Source organism: Oncorhynchus nerka, linkage group LG22 (assembly GCF_034236695.1).
Source record: "Oncorhynchus nerka isolate Pitt River linkage group LG22, Oner_Uvic_2.0, whole genome shotgun sequence".
Taxonomy (NCBI): Eukaryota; Metazoa; Chordata; class Actinopteri; order Salmoniformes; family Salmonidae; genus Oncorhynchus; species Oncorhynchus nerka.
The window spans coordinates 58,651,207-58,666,578 of NC_088417.1; the positions used below are offsets into that span (position 1 = coordinate 58,651,207).

General features: G+C 43.2%; 1 protein-coding gene across 9 annotated transcripts in view; it reads left to right on the plus strand.

Annotated features, from left to right (window-relative positions):
- The window catches only part of LOC115105411 (opioid-binding protein/cell adhesion molecule-like), a 549,548-nt gene that overhangs the window by 498,004 nt on the left and 36,172 nt on the right, over window positions 1-15,372 (plus strand). The window lies entirely within an intron of this gene.

Genomic DNA, 15,372 nt, shown 5'->3' on the forward strand with positions numbered 1-15,372 from the left:
AATGTCCCATCCCTCTACAGATTCAAGCCCTCGATGGACGCCCCATCGGCTCCGGCCAGGTGGATTATCAGTCCAAGCCCATTCTACTGCAGGTTGGGGTGAACCACCCGGAGACTCTTAGTTTTCTTTTGATCACTGCTACCGAGAACCCCCTTATCCTAGGGTACCCCTGGCTAGTGCTACATAACACACTATTCTCCTGGTCCACGGAACACTTACTTGGGGTAAGAACTGCCAGACTAAATGCCTAAGACCCCCATCAAGAGCCTCCCTGTTGACCTGCGTGTATTGAAAACCAATACTTTTCCGCTCTTCCTCCCGAGTACTACACCTCCGGGGAGGCCTTCAGTAAGAGGCAATCCACCACCCTCCCTCCTCATCGTCCATACGACTGCGCCATATAACTTCTACCCAGCTCCACCCATCCCCGGGGCTGTCTGTACTCCCTCTCGACCCCTGAAGCAGTAGTCATAGACAATTACATCCGGGAGTCGCTGGAGGAAGGTTTCAAGGTTTCACATCCCTAGCTGGTGCAGGCTTCTTCTTCGTGGGAAAGAAGGATGGATGTCTGCGTCCCTGCATCGATTAGAGGGCTGAACAGGATTATGATTAAGAATCGTTACCCCCTACCCCTGATGTCCTCTGCCTTGGAGTTGGCCCATGGGGCCCAATTCTTCAAACTGGACCACCGCAACGCTTACAATCTGGTGAGAATCAGGGAGGGAGATGAATGAAAGACTGCCTTTAACACCCTGAGTGGCCACTATGAATATTTAGTCATGCCCTTCGGATTATCAAACTCACCGGCAGTCTTCCAAGCATTGGTCAATGACACAATTAGGAATATGTTGAATCGGTTCGTCTTTGTTTACCTCAACGACATCCTGATCTTCTCCAAGACCAATCCGGAACACATCCTGCACGACCGCCAAGTCCTGAGATGCCTCCTGCAGAGTCAACTATACATCAAGATAGAGAAGTGTGAGTTCCATGTATCCCAAGTTTCTTTCCTCTACCGCCAGCATTCAAATTGACCCTGTAAAGGTGAGTTGGTCACCGACTTGCCTCGTCCCGCCTCACTCAAACAAGTCCAGCGGTTTTTTACAACTTTGGTGCGGCGCCTCTCACACACCTAACCAGCAAGTCCCAGAACCGTTTTTGCTGGACCCCCGAGGCTGAGAGGGCATTCGGGAAGCTCAAGGGACGTTTCACCTCTGAACCCATCCTCGTCCATCCTGATCCTACCCGTCCCTTCGTGGTAGAGGTGGACGCCTCGGACACCGGAGCAGGGGCGGTCCTTTCACAGCAGAACGAGGGGGACAAAAAACTGCACCCATGTGCCTTTCTCTCCAAGCAGTTCTCGCCAGTTCTCGAACGCAATAACGATGTAGACAACCGGGAGCTCTTGGCAGTTAAGTGGACCCTTTAGGGGTGGAGACACTTGTTGGAGGGGGTACCTCGACCTGTCGTGATCTGGACGGACCATAACAACTTGGTTTCCATTCAAGAAGCCAAGAGGTTGAACACTCGTCAGGCTAGGTGGGCTCTGTTCTTTAACAGGTTCAACTTCACACTAGCCTATCCCTTAGGATATAAGAATCAGAAAGCAGACACCCTGTTCCACCAACACGATGTCTCTAATGAGGAGAAGGACTCTGAGCCCATCATCCCCAGGTCCCGCATTGTGGACCCCATGATATGGAGTTTTGAGACCACGGTCCGATAAGGCCAGGCCCGAGAACCTGAACCTGATGGGGGTCCCACTAACAGACTTTATGTTCCGTGATCAGCCCATTCCCGAGTACTACAATGTGGACACACATCCAGGGGTTAATCGGAACACATTGGAGTTCCTGAGGTGGAAATTCTGGTGGCCCAACATGATTGAGGATGTGAGATCCTTCATTACGGCCTGCTCCACCTGTGCCTAAAGCAAGTCCTCACAACAGCGACCGGCTGGGTTGCTCCAACCTCTGCCCATCCCCAGCCGCCTTGGTCCATAGACTTTATCACACGGTTCCCCAATCCAAAGGGCTTACCACTATTGGTTTTCCAACGCAGCCCATTTCATCGCCTTACCCAAGTTGTCCTCAGCGAAGGAGACCGCTGATCTCATGATTACCCATGTATTTCGAATACACAGACTTCCCCAGGACATTGTCTCAGATCGTGGGCCCCAGTTCGTCGCACGGTATTGGAAAACATTCTGCTCCCTGTTGGGGGAATCGCGAGTCTCTCCTCGAGGTTCCACCCACAGTCAAATGGGAAAACAGAGCGGGCCAACCAAGAGCTGGAGAAGTTCCTCCGCTGTTTCATCTCCACCCAAGCCAGCAACTGGAGCAAGTTCCTCGTTTGGGCAGAGTATGCTCACAACACACTGCCGAACTGGTCCACTGAACTGTCATCGTTCGAGTGTCAGTCTCAAGCTTATAAGTCCCTTCTCTTCTTCTCTGCACCTGGTTCCAACCTCTCCATTTCACCATGTCAAAATGAGCTGTCAAATGCAGAATTTATGTTAGGCCTGTCATGACTGTCCTGATCAGGTCAGGTTACAGGAGACCACAACCATACAGATTATCTCTCAACCCCAACAGTGGAGGAGAGATCTAGGGGTCTGAAGATGTTTTTTTTATGACCCCTCACACCCATGGTAAATCTTAGGCCACTGACAACATTCCTGTGTCCTCTCACTATGGAAAACCAACCTCTGAACATTAAACATGCAATAAGGGGACTTTGGAACAATGGTTTCCGTCAGCCACAATGGTGGTCATGATGATAGATGGAATATGAAAATGTATGTAATTTTTGTTTTGTTATTAACCTGTTGCGACGAGTAATCCCGTATCCGGGAGCGTAATTATAGCCTCAAGCTCATTACCATAACTATTAACTATTCATGAAAATTGCAAATGAAATAAAATAAATATATTGGCTCACAAGCTTAGCCTTTTGTTAACAACACTGTCATCTCAGATTTTCCAAAAATGCTTTTCAACCATAGCTACACAAGCATTTGTGTAAGAGTATTGATAGCTAGCATAGCATTAAGCCTAGCATTCAGCAGGCAACATTTTAACAAAAACAAGAAAAGCATTCAAATAAAATCGTTTACCTTTGAAGAACTTTGGATGTTTTCAATGAGGAGACTCTCAGTTAGATAGCAAATGTTCAGTTTTTCCAAAAAGATTTGTGTAGGAGAAATCGCTCCGTTTTGTTCATCACGTTTGGCTAAGAAAAACCCCGAAAATTCAGTCATTACAACGCAAACTTTTTTCCATAATATCGACAGAAACATGGCAAACGTTGTTTAGAATCAATCCTCAAGGTGTTTTTCACATATCTATTCGATGATAAATCACTCGTTGCAGTTTGGTTTCTCCTCTGTTCAAAATGGAAAAATGCACGCACCTGGAGATTACGCAATAGTTTCGACGGAGGACACCGAGCGGACACCTGGTAAATGTAGTCTCTTATGGTCAATTTTCCAATGATATGCCTACAAATACGTCACAATGCTGCAAACACCTTGGGGAAACGACAGAAAGTGTAGGCTCATTCCTTGCACATTCACAGCCATATAAGGAGACATTGGAACACAGCGCCTCCAAAATCTGTCTCACTTCCTGTATGAAATTTCATCTTGGTTTCGCCTGTAGCATTAGTTCTGTGGCACTCACAGACAATATCTTTGCAGTTTTGAAAACGTCAGAGTGTTGTCTTTCCAAAGCTGTCAATTGTATGCATAGTCGAGCATCTTTTCGTGACAAAATATCTTGTTTAAAACGGGAACGTTTTTCAGCCAAAAATGAAATACTGCCCCCAGAGGTTCCAGAGGATAAAGGTTAATAGATTACGTTATTACAAAAACATTGTAACTGTAATAGTTTTCCTATGATATGATTGGTGTTTATACATTGTACGTTGTGTGAAAAATGTCCAAATCAAAGACAATGATTTGGTAAAGATGAAATGTGAAGTTAGTTGCCCCTTATCTTGGTACGCCCAGAGAATTGCCCAAAAGGCGGTTACGCCCACTTCTGACCTGAGGGTATAAGACATTGAGTGAAGAATTAACATAACAGACTACGTGACCCAAGCTGCAGCCGAGATCTAAAACGTCAACGAACTCAAAACTCAACCCAGGGTTGAAGACAAAGAAATATTTTTCTACCCATGCTACTGATGAGTAGCTGTGTCTAAGCGGGTGAATTCAAGCCGGACCACCTAACCTCCACTCTCCATCGAATCGTGGTATCTACACTGTTTCATTCCTACACTGTGAGCTCTGAGCTACAGAGCTGTCTGCCCTCAGAAGAGCCCTCCCAGAGCAAGGGAGAGGAATCAGACCAAAAGAACACTTCTCTGGGAACAGCTCTACTGGACATTACTGCAGTACGCATGCAATTTGCAGGCCACCTCAAAACTTAAGACATTTATGGCATTTTGTTGTGACAGAACTGCACATTTTAGAGTGACCTTTTATTGTCCTCAGCACAAGGTGCACCTGTGCAATTCCCATGCTGTTTAATCATTTTACTGATATGCCACACCTGTCAGGTGGATGGATTATCTTGGCAAAGAAGAAATGCTCACTAACAGGGATGTAAACAAATTTGCTCACATAATTTGAGAGATATGAGCTTTTTTGCACTTATGTAACATTTCTGGAATCTTTGATTTCAGCTCTTGAAACATGAGACAAACACTTTACATGTTTTGTTTATATTTCTGTTCAGTGTAATTCACCAATACATTTCTTGGGAGTCCCAAAAATATTGCTATCAGGTTGTAAATCACAGCTGGCCTGTTACATTGTTTTCCACCACCAGCCATTAAGGATGCACTGTTTCAGTTTCAATAACTCAATATTTTGAACAAAAAACAGACGACTGTAACTAAGGCTGGGAATGTCAATACAATCAAACTAGCAATCACAACTCAAAACGAGGCTAATATGCTAGCGCACGTCTGAAACACAAGACCCACGGGCGAGTATAAATGAGTCAAGAGTTGAGTTCTCTACTTTATGAACTTACAACTTGATGCGCCTGCATTAGTGAATACAACTTCAATTCGCGCTGCTTTCATGTGTCCCGTTTACAGCACGCAATGGAGGGAACGTGTACAGACACATGCCACAGTCCTAGCTCGGCTACAAACATTTTGCAGTCTGGCTTCAGTTTTTAAGCTTGGCAATGAATACCTAATAAACAAAACCTGCAACAACAAAAAAAAACTTGCAAAGGAGAAACGTGTAGGCCTATTACAGCAACAATTAAGTCGTAGGCTAGGATGGCTACTCATCTACAATATATTTTGAGTGCACCATACAGCAATGCTGCATTCAACGCCACTGGTCATCCATGCAGTGCAAAAGAAAATTAAACATGTTTTAAGTTGAAATGTTACAACAAACCTATAGTTACATTTTTGTTATTTGGAGTTACTAAATAAAAGAAAGAGGCTATGTCTGGCATGCAAAATGTGTGGGTTTTTCTTTCAATATGGCCCATGTGCTAATTGAGTTTGATACACCTGGGCTAGCGTATCTACTTATCTAGTTAGCTATTTATTTAGCAAGCTAAAAACACAGAGCCTTATGGTATCTAGCTAGTTAGCTGCTGGGAGGATGTCATGTCATTGCATGAGTGGGTCAGTGACTGACTTTTTCCCTTAATATTGTTTTTCAGTGGCTACAGCTAGAGAGGCAGGTGTCGTTTGGTTAGCAGGCAAGTTCCCATTCAGTTGTCAAACATTCGTTGGGACAAGCATGCATTGGCAGACAAGCTGCAGAAGGACGATCAGGCTACTATTCCCCATTGTTTAAGTGCAATTTTGATAGCAACTAGCTTAAAAAGTTTGAGAGGGTTTAGCTAATGTTCCCTCATTAGATTTTAGCTTATCTCGCTCTGACTAGCAATGGTTGTTGATCTTGTTGATGTACATAGGTAACTGAGGGAGAGAGACCCTACCTTTTCATGGTTGTTTGATCAATGGGACTGTGATGTTCCCAACTGTAAGAGGACTTCCATGGTATTTACATATTTGCAGAAATCCATTCATTTGTATTTTGTGGCTTTTTGCGATAGCATTCTAATGATCTGATGTCGCGCATACCATAAATACCTTGTTGAGTATTGTGAAGTTCACTTATAAAACCTAAGGTAGTGTATGTATGTACATGCTTTTGTAGCCTAGTCCCATACTGTGTGTACTGTAGTCAACTCTTCCGTTGTTGTCAAGCCTTATGTATGACGTGTGTTTAAAGATATAAGAGATGGCAACAGCACATACATGTGACTGAGTTCATTATTATGCACTTATGAACCTGTCTTTTCATTTGAAGATATATTATTTGAATTATATAAAAGATACTGCCATTGGGATCCAATGAATAGAAAGAGTGCAGAGGCTCATTGTCAAACGACCAAACAGACAGAGCAACCCAGTCATCTTGAATATGAAGTTAGTGCTGATTGGTTAAGTAGGTTAACGAAGTACAGAAATACCCACCCACCCGCACAAAACAATACCAGACAAAAACAGGATGCACTTACTACAAGATAATTAAACCAAATCACATGACGCCAATTTACGCTAATCAATTTCCATTCCAAATGGATACTTGCCGTATTAAAAGTTTACGGGGGGTGATCATGACGTGTATTTATTTTTCAAAATGAAATAAGTAAGCCGATTTGAATAGGTCCACAGCTGGATGTTAAAAACTGTCTTATATTTCTATGTGGGTAGTTTGGCGTTCCAGCTGGGAAGTTAAGAAGATAACATTCTCCCTAATTAGGAAAAGCTGCTTATTCTGTTATTCCCTTGAACAGTCCCATCACTAGCCTATAAAACCAACAGAGGGAATATTATGTTTATAACAAGAACATATTCCACATGAAAATACTATTTCAATTTGAGCTGGCGCATCAAGTGCTTCAATTGCTTTAGAATACCATTAACGGAGTGTGCCGGTAGTTGGGCTCCTCAGCAGAGCTAACTTCGGAGTCCTCTGATAGATTACACCCGAATTTGCCAAACTCAGGACTTTTATAGATTCAATTCATCATAATTGCCTATAAGATGGGAAGCAGTTTTAAATGTGTGTGTGTAATGTGTATGTTGAATCATGGAGAACATTTTATAGTGATTGCATAATGGGGATAATAACCATGCAGATTGTATTTAACACAGAAAGGGGAGATTTACAGTACAACAGCGCCGCACTGGACACTGTACTTGTTCTGCTCTTCTTACTTCAAGGACCTCTGTTTGATGGTCATAAACAAATATAGCACAATCTGTTTTTTTTGTTCATAGTGTAGCTGACATAACATGATGTTTACTATTGTGTAAAGCAAAGGTGTAGTCTTTTGTAAAACTAGCTGAAGCATGTGTTAACACCTCTGACACAAAGCATACAGTATATTAGAGAGCATACAATATATTACAGTATATTACTTTGGCTTCCCTTGCTCTTGATTCCCTGCTATTTCTGTACTGTCTAAATAATAATACAAATGCTGAAGGTGTATGGAAGGTTACTGTAATTGTGCAACACTAATTAGTGGACCCATAATTGCACCCTACTACTACATATACAGTATATTGTATTATGCTTTAGTTGGAATGTGTTGTCTTGCTAAATGAAACCGATTGTAAAATAATCAGTCATGACACAGATAATGAATACTATTAGACCCACATTTGTGACCTACCGTAGTGTTTTTACATTGGATAAAATTAGAGACTCAGAGCTAGAAAATGGTATATCATACACTACAGTTGAGGAACAATGGGAAAGTAATTCTGCTTTGAAAGTTGATAACCTTTGTAACCTCACTTTTGAGAAAATGGCCTTTGAATGTTTTGGTACCTACTGGAGAGCTCTTCTGTGTCTACACCCACTCAGCATCGTTCACACCTAGCCCCGACCATCTCTTTAAGGATTCACATGTGAGGCTATGTACTAAACAACCAAAGATTTCAAGACTAAAGGCTGGCTTATACTATGGGTGTGTTTGTAAATTTAATCTGTAGTGCCAGAGTGTGCTCTGGGCATTTGTAAACTGAGATTGTTTGGCTCTCGGAAAGTTCAGAGCACAGACTGGACGCTCTGGCTGAAAAGTAGGGTCGATCCGAGCGTTCTGCCCTGACAACAGGATTCAAGCACCCTATGCTAATTGGCTAACATTTGCTAGGTTGCTAGCTACTTCCAGACACAAATGAGAGAACAGCTCAATCTGACCATTTTACTCGCCCTAGCAGAGCTTGTGTAGGCTATTTTTTATGTTATCCAGAGCATTGGTGACTGGATAACAATTGAATTACACTTGTTTTGCCAGCATTTACTGACACAGGCCATATTCAACAGGTGTTGAGCATTCGTAAATTTGTCAGTTATTCTGCGCTTTGGCACACTCAGATGAGAGTGCTCTGAAGTCAGAGTAGATAGCCAGAGAAAATTTACTAGCTACGTCTATCGACAGTTGTCGCGGTGACATCAATAACATTCTATTGAAATAGTTACTTGCATAATGGAGTCTTTTGTTTAGATATGCAGCTAGCTAGCAGAAAAATGAAGCATAATCACAACTTATGATGTTACTACCCTGCATGAATCGGCAGGTAATGAACCAACGAGGTTCAATGTTAGCTAGCTAACAGTAGGCTATAACTAACAAAGCAAATGGCTCAGATATGAATAATATTACTACACAGATCATACATGTAACGTTAGCTATCCAGACAGCTAGTGTTAGCTAGCTAACAGTTTCATTTTAACTTGAAATGAAAACTAATTTTGGACTAAATTAAATACGTGTAATACCCATATACATGGATGGACACTTCTCTTTCTCTCTGTCACAGATGCCATGGTTGCCCTTAGTTTGAAGATGTAATCAGGAGACAGTTGGTTTATACAACAGCCTTCTATGTGTTCTCTTTTCGACTCTGTCTGTATATTTGCAATCAAACGCCAGAATTTTCACCATCTCATTAGCTATCATACTCGAAGTCCACTGATTTCAGAACTCAGTCCTCCAGAAAGTGGAGAGCTACCTTGTGCAGTTCTACTACGTGATTTCTTTAAAAGAAAAAGCTGCATAATAAAGGATTACCTATTATAGACAGAACTGTGCTACATGGCAGACCAATCCGAACTCATCTCTCGGCATATCCAGTCCACTCATTATCTCAACCAATCATGGCTAGCGGGAAGGTTGCTGACTTTTTCTTTGGCTAAACCAACTAGGTTTGTAATTTAACCATTTTGTTCGTATTTACAGATGGCATGCAAATTTCTAATTAAGGCACATGAAAGTTCACATGTTCCAGAAGGCATTTCTTCCAAAAATAGCATTTTGATTAAAATGGCTAAATGGTTAAAATGGCTCTCCTGTGAAGTAGTGACTAGTACAACTAGTTTCCTGGAACGTGTCACACTTTGCTTTAATATGATAGGGAGTTTGACCCAATATTGGATTCAGGATACTATCCAACTGCAAAACGTACAGAATCTCTATCTAAACCTGTTTGATTGAAAGTGCAATTAGCTTGGAAATACAATGAATTCAATTGTTTGTTTTTGTTTTCATTCAACTGAAATCAATGAGCATTATTCTAGATTTCATATTCCCAGAAGTTTGGCATGGAAAGTTAAAGCATTGTTGTTATGCGCAATTTGTGTATCCATCAATACTTAGCTACTTTTAATTCCTCAGAAATGCGAGAACAAGTGATAGTGAAATACAAACGTCCTAATAGAGACACATCTCCATATGAAACAAACCAAATAAGCCATTTTCAGAGGTTTTACCTTTGCACCCCCAAAACATTCTCCCAGATGCTCTCCTGTGATCAAAACATGCGCCCTGACAGCTGAATTATTTTTTATTACTCTCTTAACCATCCCCAACTGGGAGCCGCCACTGAAATCAATGGAAGGGATTTGTTATATTCCTTGCACTAATCAAAACCAACAAACTGAGAGATGTAGAGGTCGAAGTCCAGGGCAAGGGGCATTTAGTGGAACAAGGGAATGGAAGTGTAGATAACCAGCAGTCTGTTAGGTAGTTAAAGTATGCTGTTGTCAATGCTTTGTGTCCCTTAGACAGCACAAGGACGCCAGTGATTCTGACTGCATCCAATTGTTTTTTGTTTCCAACTACGTATATGGCACTGTTTAAGTTGTTTATGGTGTTGCATTGTCATGGTGTTCAGCCTAAATTGGTGTTATCCAAAGTATTTTGCTATCCAGGTTGGCGTGTAGTTCCATGGCAACTCCAAAATATGTGCGATTGATAAAGACAGGAGAAATGTTAGACTACTCCAATACTCTGATAATTTAACTGCTCACTGTTCTGTTTCCCTAAGATACAGGCATTATACACAACCGGATTCAGCTAAATACAGCCAAACCCAATGCTTATTTTCATTGCAGTAGCAGTGCAAGCTTCAATCTCTCAGTTCCAGTGCACTGCACTATCCTCTTGCCTCGAGGCCATTCAGTGTGGGCCCAGTTATTACAAGGCTTTTCCAGAGTGACAAATAAAGAATAAAATATGTATCCATCCCAAGAGGGAGGGAAGACAGGAGGAGAGGAAGGAGGGGAGGGGGGATTGGTGATATTTCTGGCCCTGTATGGAGCTCTCGATGTAGTCATGACCTAGCTCAGCAGCCGCCCTGCCGCCTCACCGCTTCATGATAGATAGATGGCTTAGAGGCTTCTGCCAGATCAGAAGGGATCCCTGGTATCTCACACCACCACAGTACCTGACTGGCAATGTGTGTCCGCTAGACCAGGGTTGCGTCCCAAATGGCACCATATTCCCTATTTACTGCACTACTTTGGACCAGGGCCCATAGGACTCTGGTCAAAAAAGTGCATTTTACAGGGAAAAGGGTTCCATTTGGGAGAAGGACCTGAAACCATTGGTAGTGGCCTCGGATGAATTAATATAGCCTCTCCCAAAAATGAATATATATATATATATATGATGGAAATCGGGAATGAACGCAGTAATAAAAAGACACTGAAATTGACTTGGCATCCACATTTTTTTGGGGGGGGGTGTATTAGCATGTCTTGGTACTAAGACTCTGCCAGCTATTACAGACTACAAAGGGAAGCACAGCCGAGAGCTGCCCAGTTACACGAGCCTACCAAACATGCTAAATTACTTCTATGCTCGCTTCGAGGAAAGTAACACTGAAGCATACATGAGAGTGTGTGATCACGCTCTCCGTAGCCGATGTGAGTACGACCTTTAAACAGGTCAACATTCACAAGGCCGCAGGGCCAGACGGATTACCAGGATGTATACTCCGAGCATGCGCTGACCAACTGGCAAGTGTCTTCACTGACATTTTCAACCTGTCTGAGTCTGTAATACAAACATGTTTCAAACAGACCAACATAGTCCCTGTGCCCAAGAACACTAAGGTAACCTGCCCTAAATGACTACCGACCCATAGCACTCACGTCTGTATCCATGAAGTGCTTTGAAAGGCTGGTCATGGCTCACATCAACACTATTATCCCATAACCCCTAGACCCACTCCAATTTGCATACCTCCCCAACAAATCCACAGATGATGCAATCTCTATTGAACTTAACACTGCCCTTTCCCACATGGACAAAAGGAACACCTATGTGAGAATGCTATTCATTGACTACAGCTCAGCGTTCAACACCATAGTGCCCTCAAAGCTCATCACCAGTCTAAGGACCCTGGGACTAAACACCTCCCTCTGCAACTGGATCCTGGACTTCCTTTCGGGCCGCCCAGGTGGCAAGGGTAGGTAACAACACATCTGACACACTGATCCTCAACACAGGGGACCTTCAGGGGTGCGTGCTCAGTCTCCTCCTGTACTCCCTGTTCACTCATGACTGCAGGGCCAGGCATACTCCAACACCATCATCAAGTTTGCCGATAACACAATAGTGGTAGACCTGATCACCAGCAACGATGAAACAGCTTATAGGGAGGAGGTCAGAGACCTGATCGTGTGGTGCCAGGACAACAACCTCTCCATCAACGTGATCAAGAAAAAGGAGATGATTGTGGACTACAGGAAAAGGAGGACCGAGCATGCCCCCATTCTCATAGACGGGGCTGTAGTTGAGCAGGTTGAGAGCTTCAAGTTCCTTGGCATCCACATCACCAACTAACTAACATGGTCCAAGCACACCAAGACAGTCGTGAAGAAGGCATGACAAAAACCATACCCCCTTAAGAGACTGAAAAGATTTGGCATGTGTCCTCAGATCCTCAAAAGGTTTTACAGCTGCACCATGGAGCGCATCATGACTCGTTGCATCACTGCCTGGTATGGTACCTGCTTAGCCTCTGACGGCAAGGCACTACAGAGGGTAGTGTGTACGGCCCAGTACATCACCAGGGTGAGGCTTCCAGCCATCCAGGACCTCTATACCAGGGGGTGTTAGAGGAAGCCCCTAAAAATGATCAAAGACACCAGCCACCCTAGTCATAGACTGTTCTCTCTGCTACCGCACGACAAGCGGTTCCGGAGCGCCAAGTCTAGGTCCAAGAGACTTCTAAACACCTTCTACCCCAAGCCATAAGAATCCTGAACATCTAATCAAATGGCTACCCAGACTATTCGCATTGCCCCCACCCTCTTCTACGCTGCTGCTACTCTCTGTTATTATCTATGCATAGCCACTTTAATAAGTCTACATACATGTATGTACATATTAGCTCAATTACCTCGACACAGGTGCCCTCCTGAAATTGACTGTGTACCGGTCCCCGTCTATATAGCCCCGCTATAGTAATTTACTGCTGCTCTTTAATGTTTTGTTATTCTTTTTTAGGTATTGTCTTAAAACTGCACTGTTCGTTATGGGCTTTGTTAAGGGCTCTACACCTGTTGTATTCTGCATATGTGACAAATCAAATTTGATTTGATATGAAAGGCCTGATTGGTGGAGTGCTGCAGAGATGCTTGTCCTTCTGGAAGGTTCTCCCATCTCCACAGAGGAACTCTGGAGCTCTGTCAGAGTGACCATTGGGTTCTTGGTCACCTCCCTGACCAAGGCCCTTCTACCCCAATTTCTCAGTTTGGCCGGGCGGCCAGTTCTAGGAAGAGTCTTGGTGGTTCCTAACTTCTTCCATTTAAGAATGATGGAGGCCACTGTGTTCTTGGGAACCTTCAATGCTGCAGAATATTTTGGACCCTTCCCCAGTTCTGTGCCTCGACACAATCCTGTCTGAGATCTACGGACAATTCCTTCAACCTCATTGATTTTTGCTCTGACATTCACTGTCAACAGTGGGACCTTATATAGACAGGCTTGTTTCTTTCCAAATTATATCCAATCATTTACCGCAGGTGGACTCCAATGAAGTTGTAGAAACATCTCAAGGATGGTCAATGGAAACAGGAGGCACCTGAGTTCAATTTCAAGTCTCATAGCAAAGGGTCTGAATACTTATGTAAATAAGGTATTTCAGTTAGACAGTTTTTTAAATAGATCTATCTGTCTACAACCAGAATCTCCCTGCGGGACAAGTTTGGTCTTTCCTTAGTTTTCAAAGACACAGCGAGTTCAAGGGAGCCTCTGCAACAGGGAGCCTACTATCCCAGGCCCTCCGTGCTCTGTGTGGTCAGGTCTCCTGAGTGTACACTTTTTCTCAGTCTGCAAGAAATAAATGACGACTGGAGATACAGCGTGCAGAAGGCTGTGTTATATTTGTGGCATCTCGTCTCTCACTGACAGCTTGTCCGCCTGTACCCCTTCAGTATCGAGTACTTCAGTTTTGAGCATTCAGGATTTTCAAGTAGCGGATTGCATTTTAACACAGTGTTTATTTGTTCGATTTTCTCCAAAGTGTACAGTCTTATATTTGATAGAGTCCATTTCAGTATTTCACACACAAGCATTTTGTGTTCATAGTTGCACAGTAACGCCTGCAGTTGATAGGCAACTCTGCCTCGGCTGAGCCAACATGGTCCCCACGACCTTCCTCTCTTCTTCCTCCACACAGGAAGTGGAAGTCCTGCGGGTGCCCACCAGCATATGCTTCTGCATTTCCTCTGTTTTTTTGTGGGATTTGTCTCCTCTGTGACTGCAGATATCAGCTAGCTACTTTCCCCCTGCGGCAGCCATAAAATGGTCCAGGAAACATTGATATCATATGAACACCTCCAGCTTGGCAATTATGGCCCCTTCAAACTGCCTGTGTTGTATCTTAAAAAAACATGCTTAACCCAGACACTTTAAAGTGCGTTAGATATACTCTTGCTTGTCTGTTCTCTTCAAATCACCTTGTTGGTAATGGTAAATATTCTTTGACCCTTCACATGTAGATAGTACATTTTCAGAGTCTGAAAAAAATGCCCAGTCTGTACTCGTGAAGTTGTGAAGTATATGTTATTGCAGTTTGTCTACTGTTGCCTACACAGTATGTACAGTAGTTGAGCACAAGTTCGATCTGTCGATTTCTGTCCTCTGATGACCCCTCAGTTAACGGTCAGCCAGGGGCACCGTCTTGAGTATAAGTCTTAAGTCTGTCGATAGATACCCAGCCTGCTATAAGGCATATTGTTAGTGTTCATATGGTGTATGGTATGGAACACATATACATGTAAGTTAGTTTGTAATTTCTGAGTTTCTGAACAGAACGATAAAGGGGAAAGCCAGAGTCTAGACAAAAACAGCTCGTTGCTAAGTAGGCTACATAACATTCCTAACAACATTTGTTTTATTGACGCTTGTCACACAACTGCATGGATTACGTCTAGTGCTCAAAACACGTTTTTTCTTCCTGATGATACTTAGCTTCCAGATACTTAGCTTCCTGATGCAGTCTGAATTTGATTTTGCAGTAGTGAAAAAAGTAGTAAGTTAATAGAGTAAGAGGCTAATGAGAATGATGAAAGACAAAGAGAGGGAAATGGAAACGAGGGAGAGAGACACTAGAGAGACTCATGACAGCAATAGAGAATCAGGGACACGAGCGAACCTGTGCTTTCTGAGGGTTCTCCTGACCCTCGTCAGGTGATTCGAGCTGTGAGCAGAGCTGTGATGGTTAAAGTGCAATACTACAAAGGCGGCTACGTGAATCAGCTAGTCATGTTTTCCATAGGAAAGTGTCAGAATGCGGAATGGTGATGAGCTTGAAGGCTGTTTTTAGTTTTGAATTGAATCAAATCAAATCAAATGTATTTATATAGCCCTTCGTACATCAGCTGATATCTCAAAGTGCTGTACAGAAACCCAGCCTAAAACCCCAAACAGCAAGCAATGCAGGTGTAGAAGCACGGTGGCTAGGAAAAACTCCCTAGAAAGGCCAAACCTAGGAAGAAACCTAGAGAGGAACCAGGCTATGTGG